This window comes from Bos javanicus, chromosome 24 (assembly GCF_032452875.1).
Source record: "Bos javanicus breed banteng chromosome 24, ARS-OSU_banteng_1.0, whole genome shotgun sequence".
Taxonomy (NCBI): Eukaryota; Metazoa; Chordata; class Mammalia; order Artiodactyla; family Bovidae; genus Bos; species Bos javanicus.
Window position 1 is genome coordinate 50,771,917 of NC_083891.1, and position 18,106 is coordinate 50,790,022.

General features: G+C 43.0%; 1 long non-coding RNA gene across 1 annotated transcript in view; it reads left to right on the forward strand.

Annotated features, from left to right (window-relative positions):
• LOC133237753 (uncharacterized) overlaps positions 1-18,106 on the forward strand; it is a 142,118-nt gene that overhangs the window by 119,580 nt on the left and 4,432 nt on the right. The window lies entirely within an intron of this gene.

Below are 18,106 nucleotides of genomic sequence, written 5' to 3' on the forward strand. Positions count from 1 at the left end.
GTGGATAGCAGTTAAAAGGTTGAGAGACTCCGCATTCTCTCTGGGAAATTCACATTTGGTGTTCCAGAGCTTCTTGTGTCTGCTGAGGTCAATTTCTACTTGCTTTGTCCTTTGTTAAGCCAGAAGCTGATGATTTAAAAAATATCTAATGCATCTATTTTTATTTTTCTGCTCAAAACTATTCTTTAATTTTAATTTTATTTACATTGAAGTGTAGTTGATGTACAGTATCATATAAGTAATAGGTGTGCGGGCATGCATGCTGTTGCTTCAGTCGTATCCGACTCTTTGCAACCCTATGGACTGTAGCCCAGTAGGCTCCTCTGTCCATGGGATTCTCCAGGCCAGAATACTGGACTGGGTTGCCATGCCCTCTTCCAGGGAATCTTCCTGACTCAGGGATTGAACCCATGTCTCTTATGTCTCCTGCATTGGCAGGCGGGTTCTTTACCGGTAGGGCCACTTCGGAAGCCCTAAGTGATAGGTATACCATATAGTGATTCACAATTTTAAAGGTTTAACTCCATTTTTATAATTAGAAATATTTCTATTTATAGAAATAATTATAAATAGAAAAATAGAAAACTTATACAGTTCCATTTATAAAATGTATAAACTCAACTTATGAAATAGTATCTATATTCCTGGTGTTGCACAGTATATCTTTGTAGCTTATTTTATACACATGTTTGTACCTCTTCATTTCCTATCCGTTTATTACCCCCATCCCCTTTCTCTCTCCTCCCTGGTAACCACTAGTTTTTTCTCTATATCTGTGAGTCTATTTCTTTTTTGTTAGAATCACTAGTTGTATTTTTCAGGTTTCACATATAGCTGATATCATACAGTATTTGTCTTTCTCTGATTTATTTCCCTTAGCATGATGCCTCCCAAGTCTGTCTATGTTATTGCAAATGGCAAAATCTCATTCTTTTTCATAGCTGAGTAGTATGCCACTGTGTCTACGTATGTGTGGCATGCTCATTTGCTCAGTTGTGTCTTACTCTTTGTGACCCCATGAGCTGTAGCCCACCAGGCTCCTCTTCCATGGGATTTTCCAGGCAAGAACACTGGAGTAGGTTGCCATTCCTTTTCCAGGGTATTTTCCTGATCCAGGGATTGAACCTGTGTGTCTCTTTTGTCTCCTGCCTTGTAGGCAGATTCTTTACTGCAAGTGCCACCTGGGAAGCCTATGTATGTGTATATACAACTTATTTACCAATTCATCCATTGGATGGGCTTCCCTGATAGCTCAGTTGTTAAAGAATCTGCCTGCAATGCAGGAGACCCTGGTTTGATTCCTGGGTCAGGAAGAACTGCTGGGGAAGGGATAGGCTACCCACTCCAATATTCTTGGGCTTCCCTTGTGGCTCAGCTGGTAAAGAATCCACCTGCAATGCGGGAGACTTGGGTTTGATCCTTGGGTTGGGAAGATCCCCTGGAAGAAGGGAAAGGCCACCCACTCTAGTATTCTAGCCTGGAGAATTCCATGGACTGTATAGTCCTTGGGGTCACAAAGAGTCAGACATGACTGAGTGACTTTCACTTTCTTTTCCATTCGACACTTAGGTTAGGTTGCTTCCATCTCTTGGCAATTGTAAATAATGCTGCTGTAAACACTGGGGTGCACATATCTTTTTGAATTAATGTTATTTTGCAGGTATATACCCAGGAGTGAAATTGCTGGGTCATATGGTAGTTCTGGTTTTTTTTTTTTTTTGAGAAACCTCCATACTATTTTCCGCAGTGATTACACTAATTTACATTTCCGCCAGCAGTGTACAAAGGTTCCCTTTTCTCCACGTCCTCACCAACATTTGTTATTTTTGTCTTTTCAATGATAGCCACTCTGACAGGTGTGAGGTGATATCTCAGTGTGGCTTTGGTTTGCATTTCCCTGATGACTAGCAATGTTGAGCATCTTTTCACCTGCCTGTTGGCCAACTAGAAGCAACTGATTTTAAATGCCATTAGGTTTTACAAAATTGTGAAATGTCAACCATACAGAAAAGTACAGATTTATATACCATATTTTGAGAACTATATACCATATATCCACTATTTACAAAGAACAGACATTGACATTTTGCAATATTTGCTTCAGATGGCTTTTTTCTTTGGGAAATAATATATCACAGTTAAAAATCTCTCTACACTGACCTCTTTCCATGTCCCTTTTTCCCTCTTTCCCTCACCAGAGAGAACCAACCTCCTTAAGTTGGCTTGTTTGATTTTCACCTGTAATTTTATATTTTACTATATTTATATGCTTCCAAACAATGCAGTTATTGTTCCATGCATTGAAAGAGACAGCAGTAGTAAAATAAATAGTAAAAACTGTATACAGCCTTTGGTAATTTGCTATTCTTACCTAACATCAATTTTGAAATCTGTCCATATTGATGCATATGAATCTAATTCATATACATTAAGCACTTTATAGATTTCCATCCAGTGAATAAACCACAGTTGATTTTCCCTTTCTTTCTTGATGGATAAGGTTTCCTAAGAAGCAGAACCTAAGGCCAAAGCTTGCATGGAGACCAAAGCTTCTTAGAGAGTTTGGTCCCAGGGAAGCAGGAGTGAAGAAGGGCAGGAGTCAGGAAAGGTGGGGAAGCTGATGTGAGAATGCTGGCCACCGCCTCCCATCAGGGATGCTGATTGCTGAATTTTGTGGGACTCATCACATTATATAAACTTCTGTGTCTCAAGACAGTCTGTGGGGAGGGAGAAGAATTTGACAATCATCTATCTCCCATTTACCAAAGATTTGCCTCATGTAGGGTGTCAAATTTAACAAATAAAAATATAAAGACATCTTAAATTTATCTTAAATTTGAATTTCAGATAAACAACAAATAATTTTTTTAGCATAAGTATATCCCATGTGAGATTTAGGACATACTTATGCTGAAAAGTTATTTGTTGTTTTTCTAAAATTCAAATATTTCAGATAAAATATCATGTATTTTTTTCTGGCAACCCCAGCTTTACTGGGTGTGAACACCTTGTGCTGCCAGAGAGTGCCTATGGGAATGTCTGGTCCTGGCATGATAGCTTGCACATCAGAGAATTCCAAGCTTGTCATTGGAAGACAGCTTAAAGGCCATCTAGAAGGGTAGTTCTCAGTTCAATTTCCATGCTTCTGAGGCTCATAACACAATCCCACTCATAGTAATGACTGATGATAATGAATGGTATCTCACCGGGGCATATATGAGCATCAAATGAGAATCTGGTGATAGAGGCATTGTGTGTGTGTGTGTGTGTGTGAGAGAGAGAGAGAGAGAGAGAGAGAGAGAGAGAGAGAGAGAATGACTGAGCTTAGATCAGGCCAGTGTTGAAAAGCACATATGTTTTAAAAATATGTTTAGTAAATTCTAATCTATCCTCCAATGGTTGTGTAGCCCAGCCCCTCAGCAAATCACTGATTCCCTTTGGGGATCATGGAAGACTCTCTAAGGAAGTTGCTGTCTGGGCTAAAATTTGGGGCTTGATTAGACATTAAGTTTCGAACAGAAATGGAATTGAGGGAAGCATTTCAAGCTATGAGAACAGCTTTTTCAAAGCCCTCTAAGTGGGAAGGTGTAGTGTGTGTGTGTGAAAACTGAAAGATGGTGAGACTGGCTGAAGGAAAGGAGGGGAGGGGTGGAGAGATACGTGGCTGGAGAGACAGACGGTGGCTCCTGCAGGGCTTAACATGCCATGCTAAAGATTTTGGACCTTATCCTTAATGATTCTGAAAAATCATAAAATGATCTGCATGGGGGAGAGGCGTGAATGAATCTCATTTTTCTTACAAGGATGAGATTTGGAGATCAAATTTGAGGGGATATCACTAGATAATGAAAGTCTAGTGGGGATGTCATATCAGACTGGATTAAGGAATGGCAGTGAAGACTCAGGTAGGTAGACTGATTCAAAAGATCCGGAGTAGGTTAAATCAACAGGACTTAGGGCTTTGGCAGGGAAAGAGAGGTATTCGTAAAGGATGTGTCTCAGGTCTCCGGCTTGCGTGGCTGGATGGTAAGTGGTGCCAATCATTGAGACAGAAAACCCTGGAGCCAGGTGGGTGTGGGATTAATGTGGACCTAATTATTACGGCAAGGTTTTAAGACATCTGAATGGAGATGTTCATGGCCACTCAATATCTGGGTATGACGTTTGGAGGAGTGATTTGGGCTGAAGCTGGAGGTTGGTGATCCAACCTAGGATCATGAACAAGGATGCCTTAGCATAGAGTGAAGAACAGAGAGAGACCAGACATCCAGGACTTTTCTTAACAGGAACTCGTATTAATCTGATAAGCTAAGTTTTGTTCAAATCTCCTTAAAGAAGAGATTTCTTTCATTGGCAACCAACGGACCCCTCTGGAGAAATGCCTTAACCAGAACGGACAACTTCTGTGGGAGAAATTTAAGTCATGTGGCAGTTTGGAGAGGGTGTATTTGATCAAGCAGGGCCTCATGGTGTCTCCTAAGTCACACTGGGATGGAAGCTGCTTTCTGGTTCTACAACCATGATATCTATTCTGTTCCTGCACATGTTATGTGTACTAGACAGAGGGTGAGCAGAGAGACACAACATTTAACTGATCAATTTGTAATACCACCTAAACAGAGTACAGTTTTCTCTTTCATGAGAAAGATGCAAATAAGAGAAAAACAGGTAGACACAGGACTTTTTTGGTGGTAAGGAAACTCATAGAGGGTCTCCTGGCATCAGTACGACTCAGCACCATCTACACCTTCTCTATCTTCTTTTACAGCTTTAAACTGTGAGCCCTGAGGACAATCACGAGTGTCATTTTATCGAGTGTCTGTATGCAGGTCAAGAAGCAACAGTTAGAGCTGGACGTGGAACAACATACTGGTTCCAAATGAGGAAAGGAGTACATCAAGTCTGTATGTTGTCACCCTGCTTATTTAACTTATATCCAGAGTACATCATGTGAAATGCTGGGCTGGATGAAGCATAAGCTGGAATCAAGATTACTGGGGGAAATATCGATAACCTTGGATATACAGATGACACCACCCTTATGGCAGAAAATGAAGAACTAAAAAGCCTGTTGATAAAAGAGAAAGAGGAGATTTAAAAAGTTGGCTTAAAACTCAACATTCAAAAAACTAAGATCATGGCATCCGGTCCCATCACTTAATGGCAAATAGATGGGGAAACAATGGAAACAGTGACAGACTTTATTTTGGGGGGCTCCAAAATCACTGTAGATGGTGACTGCAGCCATGAAATTAAAAGATGCTCCTTGGAAAACAACTATGACCAACCTAGAGAACATATTAAAAAGCAGAGACATTACTTTGCCGACAAAGGTCCATCTAGTCAAAGCTATGGTTTTTCTAGTAGCCATGTGTGGATGTGAGAGTTGGACTATAAAGAAAGCTGAGCACCAAAGAATTGATGCTTTTGAACTGCGGTGTTGGAGAAGACTCTTGAGAGTCCCTTGGACTGCAAGGAGATCCAACCAGTCCATCCTAAAGGAAATCAGTCCTGAATATTCATTGAAATGACTGATGATGAAGCTGAAATTCCAATACTTCAGCCACCTGATGCAAAGAACTGACTCACTGCAAAAGACCCTGATGCTGGGAAAGATTGATGGCAGGAGGAGAAAGGGACGACAGAGGATGGGATGGTTGGATGGCATCACTGACTCCATGGACATGAGTTCGGGTAAACTCCAGGTGTTGGTGATGGACAGGGAAGCCTGGTGTGCTGCAGTCTATGGGATCGCAAAGAGTTAGACACGACTGAGTGAATGAACTGACTGTATTAGTGTCTTGGGGCTTTCCAGGTGGCACTAGTGGTAAAGAACCACCTGCCAATGCAGGAGTCATAAGAGACTTGGGTTTGATCCCTGGGTTGGGTAGATCCCTGGAGGAAGGCATGACGACCCACTCCAGTATTCTTGCCTAGAGAATCCTATGGGCAGAGGACCCTGGTGGGCTATAGTCCATAGGGTTGCACAACAGAGTCAGACACAACTGAAGCGACTTAGCATGCATGCACTGAGGGTCTTCTATGTATCAGACACATGGAACCTCTATGGTGTAGATATTATTACACTCACTTCAAAAATAACCAAAAACAGAGGCTCAAAGTGCCTAGTAATTTGTGTAATGTCTCACATTGCTAGTAAGAGACAGCCTGGGGATTTGATTCTAAGTCTGACTCTCAAACAATGCCATCTCCTATTCACTTTTCTCTTAAGTGCACAGCATGAAGAAGCCCTAAAGTTTAGATGAGACTGAATTCTAAAACAAAGATTCCATTCTGTCCACTAGCATTCACTTTGTAATGTAGGAAACTGGACTCAGATGTTTTGGATTTCATTGGATGAAAGGGTTGTTAGGGAACTAGCCTTTATTTAACTAGAAAATTCAGTTAACTAGAACACTCCATTCCCCCCTGTTAATTGCTGTTTTACTGGTGCCATGGGGGAGAAGAGATGGGATTGCTCTGGGGAAAGAGAATGAGCAAATGCAAAGTCTGAGCATCCCACGGGTTTTTGAGGATAAATCATCTGGTTAAGATGGGAACTCTTGCTTAGTACTTGACATTTTTATTGACTTTGAATTAAAATCAAATGCCACCCATGAGTTCTTCACATCAGAATGGCATCATTGGGAATGATCCCTGTGCCTCCTCTGGGTTTCAAGATGCATATTGGAAGATTTCTTGGTTCTGTTGGGCTGGTCGGCATTGTCATTATCTTTCCCCTGATGCCATTTTTGTTCCTAAGTCAGAGGGTTATTAAGTTTTACTGTGCATTTAGACCTGAGAAATTTTGTGTAATTATGACCTCACTGTTTGAATAGCCTTCTTCTTAAGAGTGGAAAGAAAGAGGTAAAAAGGTCCAAACACTTCTAAGCTAGCCCTTCAAGTACACATGGGTTTTGTGCTCATCTGGCTATTTTCAAGCAGGGCTTTCCAGGAGGAAAGAACAGTGGGAATAAACACTCTTCCAGGGACCTGCCCAGGGGTGTCATTTCAGAGCAATTAGAAGTTCCAGGGTTTTGGATGTCACCAAATCTGAAGCTGCTCCAAGATGTAAACCATTTAGTAGAGGGAAAAAGACACCTGCTGTTCTGCCAGGCTGCATCTTCAGACTTGAGGAACAAAAGGTCCAATAATACCACTTACAGCAATACCAGCTGGGATTCTCTGTGCATGTGCTGTGTGCCAGGCTCAGAGCTAAGGGAGCTGACATTTCTCCTTTCTCTTTTCCTTTTCACAGTAACCCTCTTGGATGGGTATTTTGTGGGTCGCTGCATATCCTCTGAACCCCACGTCTTGCATCAGCTTCTATCATAATGGTTGGTTCTGAGCAGGCTTCTGGCAATCCACTCCAGTATTCTTGCCTGGAGAGTCCCTTGGACAGAGGAGCCTGGCAGGCTACAGTCCACAGGGTTGCAAGGAGTCGGACATGACTGAAGCGACTTAGCACGTACGAGAAGGTGAGCTTTGTGTGGGTACAGAGAGGGACCTATCCTAAGTCTCTCTACCTTTCTCTTCCCACCTTGAAGCTTCTCTGATACCTGGGGTTGGGAGGCGAAGCTCAACCCAGAAGTGCAGGAGTTAGTGCTCATGTGACTACTGCTGCTGCTGCTAAGGTGCTTCAGTCGTGTCTGACTCTGTGCGACCCCATAGACCGCAGCCCACCAGGCTCTGCCGTCCCTGGGATTCTCCAGGCAAGAACACTGGAGTGGGTTGCCATTTCCTTCTCCAATGCAGGAAAGTGAAAAGTGAAAGTGAAGTCACTCAGTCGTGTCTGACTCTTCGCGACCCCATGGACTGCAGCCTACCAGGCTCCTCCACCCATGGGATTCTCCAGGCAAGAGTACTGGAGTGGGGTGCCATTGCCTTCTCCGCTCACGTGACTACCTTTGACCAATAGGGACAAGAGTGCCTAGATAAGCACTTCCTCCTTCTGTCTCCAGGCGGACCCTTCTGAGATCTATTTTACAAGCCTTTGAAGGTGCTTTAGAATTGTGGTTCTAGAGAAGACTCTTGAGAGTCCCTTGGACAGCAAGGAGATTCAACCAGTCCATCCTAAAGGAAATCAGTCCTGAATATTCATTGGAAGGACTGATGCTGAAACTGAAGCTCCCATACTTGGGCCACCTGATGCAAAGAGGCCAACTCATTAGAAAATGATGCTGATGCTGCGAAAGACTGAGGGCAAGAGAAGGGGGTGGCAGAGAAGGAGAAGGTTGGATAATGTCACTGACTCAATGGACATGAGTTTGCGAAAACTCCAGGAGATAGTGAAGGACAGGGAAGCCTGGCAGTGCTGCAGTCTATGGGGTCACAAAGAATCGCAGATGACTGAGCAACTGAACAACAAGAGAAGGTCACAGTGGGCTGAGCACAGTCACCCGTAACCCTGGTAGCTCAACCACATCCTGTGGTTCTGTTCTCCCGGGCCCTCTTGCCTGCTTCCATGAACACTCTTCAGGGAAGCCTTGGCTCAGGCTCTGCCCTGGGCTGTGGGGCAATGGTGGGGACACAGGCTGGACAAATATCATGTGGATTCTCTAAAGCCTCTTGACCCTCTTTGCTGCTGCTCCTGCAGCACCCGTTGGCAACTCTATGCTCTCCAGCTCCTAACAGGAAGGGCTCCTGATGGCTTTCTTATCATGGGAGCAATCCACTGTTGGCTTTTTACCCAAATGTTGCTGCTGCTGGTTCCCTGGGGGGCCTGCAGAGCTGTCATCTTTGACCCTCAATTCAGAAATTTGCAAGCACTATCCTTTTAGAACACCGCCCCCCCCACCCCCGGCCCCCAGTCCCAGCCCCAATCCAGATGTCTGACACAGGGGACTGTCTGTGCTGGGACCTCCCACGGCCAACTCTTCAGTGGTGATCCTAAACACATGTTTTGTTGGGCCTCTCAAGTGGCGGATAGGAATCCACCCTCCAATGCAGGGGCCATGGTTTGATCCCTGATCTGGGAAGATCCCACATGCGGCAGAGCAACCAATGCCATGAGCCACAACTGCCGAGGCTGCATGCCTAGAGCCTGTGCTCCGCAACACAGGCGCCACCCCCGAGAGAAGCCCGAGACGAAGAATAGCCCCTGCTGGCCACAATTAGAGAAAGCCAGTGGGCAGCAACAAAGACACAGGGCAACCAAAAATTTTTTTTTTGGTTTTGTTGCTTCTCACCTTTTACCTTTTTCACTGGGAATTGTGGGGATTCTGGAGAGACTCCTGGGTGGGCAGATTTTGAGACCTGCCTGGGTCTGTGGTTTTAGCTGTGTCCTCTTCAGGGGGAGATGTCAGGTCTAGTCTGCTCCTCCCAGCTTGGTGTACTCTTATCCCCATGTCACAGATTAGGAAACTGAGGCCTGAGGAAAGTAACTTGCCCAGGGTCAGGTAGGTCCCAGCCGGCATTCATAACCAGGTTCCCCTTGCTCTGGCTCCCCAGTCATAACCACTCTACCACACTGCCCTCCATGGCCTTCCTCCAGGATGGGGCCTCTTTGTGAGCTCCCCTTCCAGGAATACCAGCAGAAGGCAGCTCCGCTGAGACATCTGAGAAGGAATCTGAACCTGGAGACAAAGAACCCATGGTGAAAACTTGAAAGCTCCATATCCTGTCTGTTTGCGTCTTTGTTGTCCCTCATCTGCTGCAGCACAGCAGTTTAAAAAATTTTTTTTTAAATTAAAATAATTTGGCTCAAGGTTATGTGCCAGCCTGGATGGGAGAGGGTTTTGGGGGGAGAATGGATACATGGAAATGTATGGCCGAGTCCCTTCGCTGTTTCCCGGTAACTACGACAGCATTGTTAATCAGCTATACCCCAGTACAAAATGTTTTTGGTGTTAAAAAAGAAAAGAAAATTTTTATTATTGAAGTATAATTGCTTTCAGTTCTGTTCAGTTGCTCAGTCGTGTCTGACTCTTTGCAACCCCATGGACTGTAGAACACCAGGCTTCCCTGTCCATCACCAACTCCTGGAGCTTGCTCAAACTCATGTCCCTTGCATTGGTGATGCCATTTAACCATCTCATCCTCTGTTGTCCCCTTCTCCTGCCCTCAATCTTTCCCAGCATCAGGGTCTTTTCCAATGAATCAGCTCTTTGCATCAGGTGGCCAAAGTATTGGAGTTTCAGCTTCAACATCAGTCCTCCCAATGAATATTCGGACTGATTTCCTTTAGGATGGACTGGTTGGATCTCCTTGCAGTCCAAAGGACTCTCAAGAGTCTTCTCTAACACCACAGTTCAAAAGCATCAATTCTTTGGTGCTCAGCTTTTGTTATGGTCCAGCTCTCACATCCAGGCATGATTACTGGAAAAGCCATAGCCTTGACTAGACGGACCTTTGTTGGCACAGTAAGGCTTTACAGCGTTGTATTAGTGTCTGCTGTACAACACAGTGAGTCAGCTGTGTGTGTGCATCTGTCCGCCCCCTCTCAAGCCTCCCTCCCACACCCATTCCTTCATCCCACCTGTCCAGGTCATCACAGAGCATCGAGCTGAGCTCCCTGTGCTATAAGCACAGAAGCTGAGTGACATCCTCACCATGAGAAGGGCTTGTGCGCTTGTCCATGGGGGCAGGAGAGGCAGGTGCCTCCTGGAGCCGGGACCCTGGCAGAAGAAGGGGAGCTGAGTGGGCGGGCCAGGGGCCACAGGCAGCGGGAAGGAAGACAGGAGTGGACGTGCGCCTGAGCTCCAGGGAAGGGAGGCCAAGGTGCAGCTCCGGGCCTAAGCAGGCGGCCCAGGTTGTGGCGCTAAAACACCAGCGTGGGCAGGGCTGGCTTCACGGGCTGTGACCAGTGCTCGGTTTTACACTGTGCCATCACAGTCTTAAAATTCTGAACAATTTCTGAACAAACCCTGCATTTTAATTTTGTACGGGACCCTGAAGACTACGTAGCCGATGCAGAGAGCATGGTTTCCCAACATCTCTTTTATCTCACAGAGCCCATCAGAGGCCCCCTACTGATGGGATTTCACAAGGACTAAAAAGGGCTATTTGCTTCAAAGCACCTTTCTACTTTCCTTTTGCTTGGGAAGCAAAAGGAGTTAAGGATTAAAGTGCAAATTCCCCTAGGAAAGAGATTGGTGGTTTAAATGCCTGTTAAAATTTAAAGAGCCAAATGCAGCTGGCTTGCTTGGGAGCAGGTTTCAACCAGGGTGGAGAGAACGACTGCTCTACCTGGAGCTTAAGGTAGGGTTGATGGGGGCTGGGACACAGTAGCATCCACCCAAGAAAACCATCCCAGGGGACGGGATGCTTCTATTGAAGACTCCTTTGAATATCATGACTTCCCAGGTGGCATGAGTGGTAACTGAACCTGCTTGCTAATTCAGGAGACCGAAGAGACATGGGTTTGATCCCTGGGTGGGGAAGATCCTTGGAGGAGGGCATGGCAACCTGCTCCAGTATTCTTGCTTGGAGAATCCCATAGACAGAGCTTTTCTGAGAGCCCCTCTTATATGCAACTGAATTAAATTAAAATTTATTCCCCAAACTTCTTTTACTTTGGCATTGGTCATCTTTTGTGTAATGGAAATAATAGAGAACTTGAAGGGTAGAAGTGAGGATTAAATCAGTCAACATGCAGGAAACTCCAGTCATGCGCTGAACACGGGCCATGTCTGCGGCCAGGGTCCATTTCCATTCTCTTACACCACCAAGTGTGCTTTGAGTTCCAGGTGACTGAGAGAGCTCATGCATTTATCTGGGTAATCTGGGTCAATACCTACTGTTGAGGGCCAAGGTCCAGCACTTTCCATGGTGGTGACGATATTTCTAGTGACTCTTTTGTGGTCTTAAAGGCACAGCTTCCAATTACAACTTTGTTCCAGCTGAGCAAGAGATTTTTTTTTTTTTTTTTCAGGTTGTGAGTATTCCTGAAGAGCCTCCATAAAACTCCCGTAGAAACTATGGCTTGACTCTTAAAAGATTCATTTACTTTAATTTACCTACATGAGTCCATATGAGCTATTTGAGTATTGCTCTGGGGGGATCCTATTCTGGGGATCCATCTGTGTCATACTGGTTTTTACTGGGGCCTCGTGTGTGTGTGTGTGTGTGCATGTGGGCACACATGGGTCGACTCTGTTCTTCCTGTTTAAACATAATTTGTTATTTGGATGTACTCAAAGGAAAAAAAAAATAAACTTCATATTTTATTTTTCATCAGCAAATGTACTTCCAGGCATGTTTTCCTCTATTTTGCTCACTGTTTATAATGTTCTCTGGTAGCAATAATTTGATGAAAGACATGTAGCTTAAGAAAAACAGTGTTTCACTCTGGTGGTGGTTTAGTCACTAAGTTGTGTCCGACTTTTGCAATCCCATGGACTGTAGCCTGCCAGGCTCCTCTGTCTATGGGATTCTCCAGGTGAGAATACTGAAGTGGGTTGCCATTTCCTTCTCCTGAGAGTCTTCCCAACCCAGGAGTTGAACCCAGGTCTCCTGCATTGCAGGCAGATTCTTTACCAGCTGAGATATGAGGGAAGCCCCATTTAGTGGGTCAGAGAAGGTGTTTTTGGCTAGTATAAATGTTTAGTCTCAGCTTACACCAGTTTTCACCAGACTAGAATTTATAGATTATTTGAATTTAAAATGAAAACCAAACTCAGACAAAATAGAAATCATTCCAATTGTTCAAGCTCTTATTTTTCCTTTAAAAATTGTACAAGTAATTCATATTTGTTGTTAGAATATTAGAGGGTGAAAATTAGCAAAAACTAAAGGTAAGATAGAGAATCTCTGGTAATGTCTTCCTGCCTCTCAACTCTGCTTCAGTCTTGAGGACAGAGGAGCCTGGTGAGCTACAGTCCACGGGATCGCAGAGTCGGATGCAACTAACACAACACCCGGTAGTTTTATTTTTAATTTTTTGGTGAGCCTCCACCAATTTGCATTCCCCACCAACAGTGCATAAGGATTGTCTTTTCTCCACGTTCTTGTCAATACTTGTTTCTTTTTTGGCTTTTGTTTTGAAAATAGTCTTTTTAACAGGTGAGAAGTGATATCTTCTTGTGGTTTTGATTTGCATTTCCCTGATGGTTAGTGATATAGAACATCTTTTCATGGGTCTGTTAGCCATTTGTACATATTCTTTGGAAAAATGTTTATTCAAGTCTTCTGCTCAATTTTTGAATTTTTTTTTTTTGCTCTTGAGCTTTAGGAGTTCCTTATATATTTTGGATATTAATGTCTTATCAGGTGTTTTGAGAATATTTTCTTCCACAATTGTGAAAAGATGTTGACTTTTGATGAAAGATTTTTTCTGCATCTGTTGAAACGATCATGCAATTTTATCCTTCATTCTGCTAATGTATTGAATCACATTTATTGATTTTGGGATAGTGAACCATTTTTTCACTTCAGGGATGAATTCCACTTTGTCATACTGTATGTTTCTTTTAATGGGCTGTTGAATTTGGTTTGCTAATATTTTGTTGAGGATTCTTGCATCTATGTTCACTGGGATATTGGCCTGCAGTTTTCTTATGATGTCTTTGTCTGGCTTGGGCATCAGGGTGATGCTGGCCTCGTAAAATGAATTTGGAAGTGTTTCCTCTTCTATATTTTGAGAAAGGTTTAAGCAGCTATTATTGGTATTAATTATTTAAATATTTGATACAATTCACCTGTGAAACCGCTTGGTCCTGGGGTTTTCTTTATTGGGAGATTTTTGATTACTGATTCAGTCTCCAAATTTGTCATTGGTCTGTTCAAGCTTTCTGTTTCTTCTTAGTAGGTTGTATGTTTCTTAAATTAATCCATTTCTTCTAGGTTGTTCAATTTGTTGGTGTATAATTGTTCACAATTGTTTCATGATCTTTACTTCTGTGGCATCAGTTGTAATGTCTCCTCTTCCATTTCTCATTTTATTTGAGTCTTCTCTCTCGCTTCATCTCTCTTTTTCTCTTCTCTTTCTTCATAGTCTGGATAAGGATTTGTCAATTTTGTTTATCTTTTCAAAAACCAACTCTTAGTTTAATTGACTGTTTTCCTATTGTCTTTGTATTTTCTAGTTATCTTTGCTCTAGTCCTTATTATTCCTTTCCTTCTGGTAACTTTGGATTTAGTTTGCTCTTCTTTATCCAGTTCCTTTAGGTATAAAGTTAGATTGTTGCACTGAGATCCTTATCCTTTTTTAATGTAGGCTTTTATTGCTATAAACTTTTCACTTAGCACTGCTTTTGCTGAGTCTCATAAGTTTTGATCTGTTGTGTTTTCATTTTTGTCTGCCTCAAGGTATTTTTAAAATTCTCTTTTGATCTTTTCATTTGGCCCAATATTTGCTTAAGAGTGTGCTATTTAATTTCCCTATGTTTATAAAATTTCCCATTTTCCTTATGTTACTGATTTCTAGTTTTAATCCATGGTGGCTGGAAGAGATATTTGGCCTGCTTTCATCCTTTTAAAATTTGTTAAGTCTTGTTTTATAATATAGCATGTGATCTATCCTGGAGAATGTTCCTTGTATGCTTGAGAGGAATGTGTATTCTAGGGTCATGCCAGTTGTTGAGACGTGTGAGCTGGCTTCTTTGTTCTTAGCTGCCTCTGCACAATCTGGCCATGCTGATTCCCTCAGTAAAATGGGTGAGAGGAGACAAAGGCGGGCCTCATGGGCAGCACCGTTAAAGGCTATGGAGGTTTAAATCTTGAGCCCATGGGATTTGTCTTGATCCTGAGTAGTGCTGGCTTGTGTGCCAAGTTCCTTCAGTCGTGTCTGACTCTCTGCGGCCCCATGGACTGTAGCCCACCAGGCTCCTCTGTCTGTGGGCTTCTCTAGGCAAGAACACTGGAGTGGGTTGCCATGCCCCCGTTCAGGGGATCTTCCTGACCCAAGGACTGAATCTGCGTCTCATGTCTCTTGAGTTGGCAGGCAAGTTCATTACCACTAGTGGTGGCTTGGGGTTACATAATGCAGGTAAAGAGCAGCTGTTCTTTTTGTTCATTTCATTGCAGCTGTGCTTGGATTTTGTGCTCTACTGGAGTGCTGGACCTCTCAGCTGGACTCTGGCGCTCTCATAAAGTTGTCTTCATCTGGGGATGGTGGTTAGATTAGTGTTTCTGTGGAAAGGATGAGGCTTGGAAATTTATTTTTTCCTTTAAAAGATATTTATTTATTTTGGGGAGCTTCCCTCATAGCTCAGTTGGTAAAGAACCTGCCTGCAATGCAGGAGACCTGGGTTCTATCCCTAGGTCAGGAAGGTCCTCTGGAGAAGGAAATGGCAACCCACTCCAGTACTCTCGCCTGGAGAATCCCATAGACAGAGGAGCCTGGCGAGCTACAGTCCATGGGATGGCAAGAGTCAGACATGACTTAGCAACTAAACCACCACCAGAGTGAAGTACTGTTTTTCTTAAGCTACATGTCTTTCATCAAATTATTACTACCAGAGAACATTTTCATCTGTGGATGATGGTTACATTCTTGTTTCTGTGGAAAGGATGAGGCTTGACTTTAAAAAAGATTTATTTATTTTTAATTGGGGGATAATTGCTTTACAGTATTGTGTTGGTTTCTGCCATATATCAGCATGAATCAGCCATAAGTATAGGTATGTCCACTCCCTCTTGAATCTTCCTCCTACCTCCCACCCCATCCCACCCCTCTAGGTTATCATAGAGCCTCAAATTTGAACTTCCTGCATCATGCAGCAAATGTCCACTGGCTACCTGTTTTACATATGGTGATATATATGTTTCAATGCTACTCTCTCAAATCATCCCACCCTCTCCTTTCCCCACTGTGCCCACAAGTCTGTTCTCTATGTCTGTGTCTCTTTTGCTGCCCTGCAAATAGGTTCATCAACACCATCTTTCTAGATTCCATATATACGTGTTAATATATGATATTTGTATTTCTCTGTCTGCCTTACTTTGCTCTATATAATAGGCTCTAGGTTCATCCACCTCTTTAGAACAGAGTCAAATGAATTCCCTTTTATGGCTGAGTAACATTCCGTGGTGTTTGATAAGAGTAGATAGGTTATTGTCTAAAAGTTTCTGACCTGTTAGGCTGTCCTTTCCCTGGCTCTTTGGCTGGACCAAGCCTCCTCTCGTTCTGAGTATTTTGTCTGCCCTCATCGGCCTTTCTGAGTTGTAGGCTTCTTCATCACCACCCAGTCTGAAATTCATGCGGCAAAAAGAAAACCTGGGGAACTCATCTTTGGGTCTTAAGGTTCCTAGCTAGCCTGTCTTCCTCCCTCCATCTTTCAGAGACTTCCTACCTTTGTTTTATATATAATGTCCAGAGTTTTTAGCTATATTCAAGGGGAGGAATAGTGAATGTATGTCTGTTCCATCTTTATAGATGCAGAGATCTCCTTACTGGTGTTAGTATGTATTTGTATATATATCACATTATAAAAATATATGTGTATCATATTAACATATAAAGAGTGTTTACTTTTGGGGAGTCATTTTTTAAAAATATAAATATTAATATATATTTAGTGCTTTTACTGTTTTATCTTTTACATGTAAAACTTTAAGCCAGTGTTTATCAAAGGATAGCTTATACAGCTCAGTCTCTGGGCCCCCCTAAGAACTGAATCAGAATCCCTGGGAGTCTCTCTTTATGCCAAATTCTCCAGGTGATTAAATATATGCCAACATTTGAGACCTATAGTTTTATCTTTTTAGAAAAATTTTTTGATGTAAGCTGTGAGGCAGGAATCTCACCTATTTTTTTCCCCTAAGAGCTTAGCCAATTGTCTTAAAACTGTTTATTAAATTGCTCTTCTTCCTTCACTGATTTAAAATGCCACCATGATAAAATATTAAATTTATCTATAAATACAAATATAAATATAAACAGTTGGGTCTGTTTCCAGATTTTCTATTTTGCTTCATTGATCTGTCTGACCATTCTGGCGCCAGTAACTTACTTTTTAAAATTGCTGTAACTCGAGTCTATGTAGACTTCTGAATGTCGCCCTGCACCAGCCTCTAAAAGCCTTGTAAGAAACCACTTGCCAGGAGAGAATTAGATGACTCATCTGTGAAAATACTTTATAAATTGCAAGGATCTCTGGCTTCTCAACCCACCCCTGACACCAGTACTTCCTAAAACACTGATCTCATCCTGTCCCTTCTTGACTCCAGAACCTTAGTCATAAGATGAAGCTCATTATCCTGACATCCAGGGCCCTTCCTCTGCAAACTAGTCTCCATCTACCTTTCAAAATCACCTCCACTTGCCTACAATTTAATCCTATTCCTCTAACCAGGTTGATTTACTATCTGTTTTCCAGATGTGCCTGACACATTTCTTGCCTTTTTCTTGTGGTTCTCCCCCTCTTGAAGTGTGTCCTTCAAGACCAAACTCCTTTCCAGAAAGCTTTTTATCTGAATTTTCCAGCTTGCCTGACCTCTCTCTGCACTCCCTTTACACTTAACATATGTTGACCTGTGACAGCTCTTGTCTGATGAGATGACTTTGTTATTTATGCTTCCTGGAGTGTATATATCATCTCACCCAGTGACGCTGTCTTATCCTCCCTTACAGAGGCTTTGCCTTTGTCTGTGTCTGTCCCTGTGTCTGCCTCGCAAAATGTGGTGCATACAGTGGACATTTACTCCATCAATGTTTCCCACCCAGGTAATACTAGACCTCAAAGAAAGTACGTGATTGACTTGTGTAGGTCAAACCCAGGAGGAGGATTGATCTCCTTGTTTTGCCCCTTTTCAGGTGACTATTCAGTTCAGAGCAAAGTCAGGCTCTGAAGCCCTGTGTTCTCAGCCATCACTGCTTTATATTAATGAGCGAGACGATGATCTCACGGGACATGATGATCCTGTGAAGAGATGTAGAAATCCATGACTGTCTTCCTTAGATCCTGGCAAATATCTCTGTGCAGCTCAGTGTGGTCTCTACTGGACAGAGAAGAAGATGTTTTAGAGATGTTATCACTGTCTGCCCTGCCCATCACTGCATACAGGGAATTGACCCATCAGGCCTCAGTAGCCATTAAAAATTCTTTTTAGTAAAAGATTTTTTTTTTTTTTTAATCTCTTGCTCCCATGCTTCTGTGGCCACTGCTGACTGGACTGATCAAAGAGTGTGCAGTGATGATCTGGGCCAGTCTGGTTCTTACTCTGA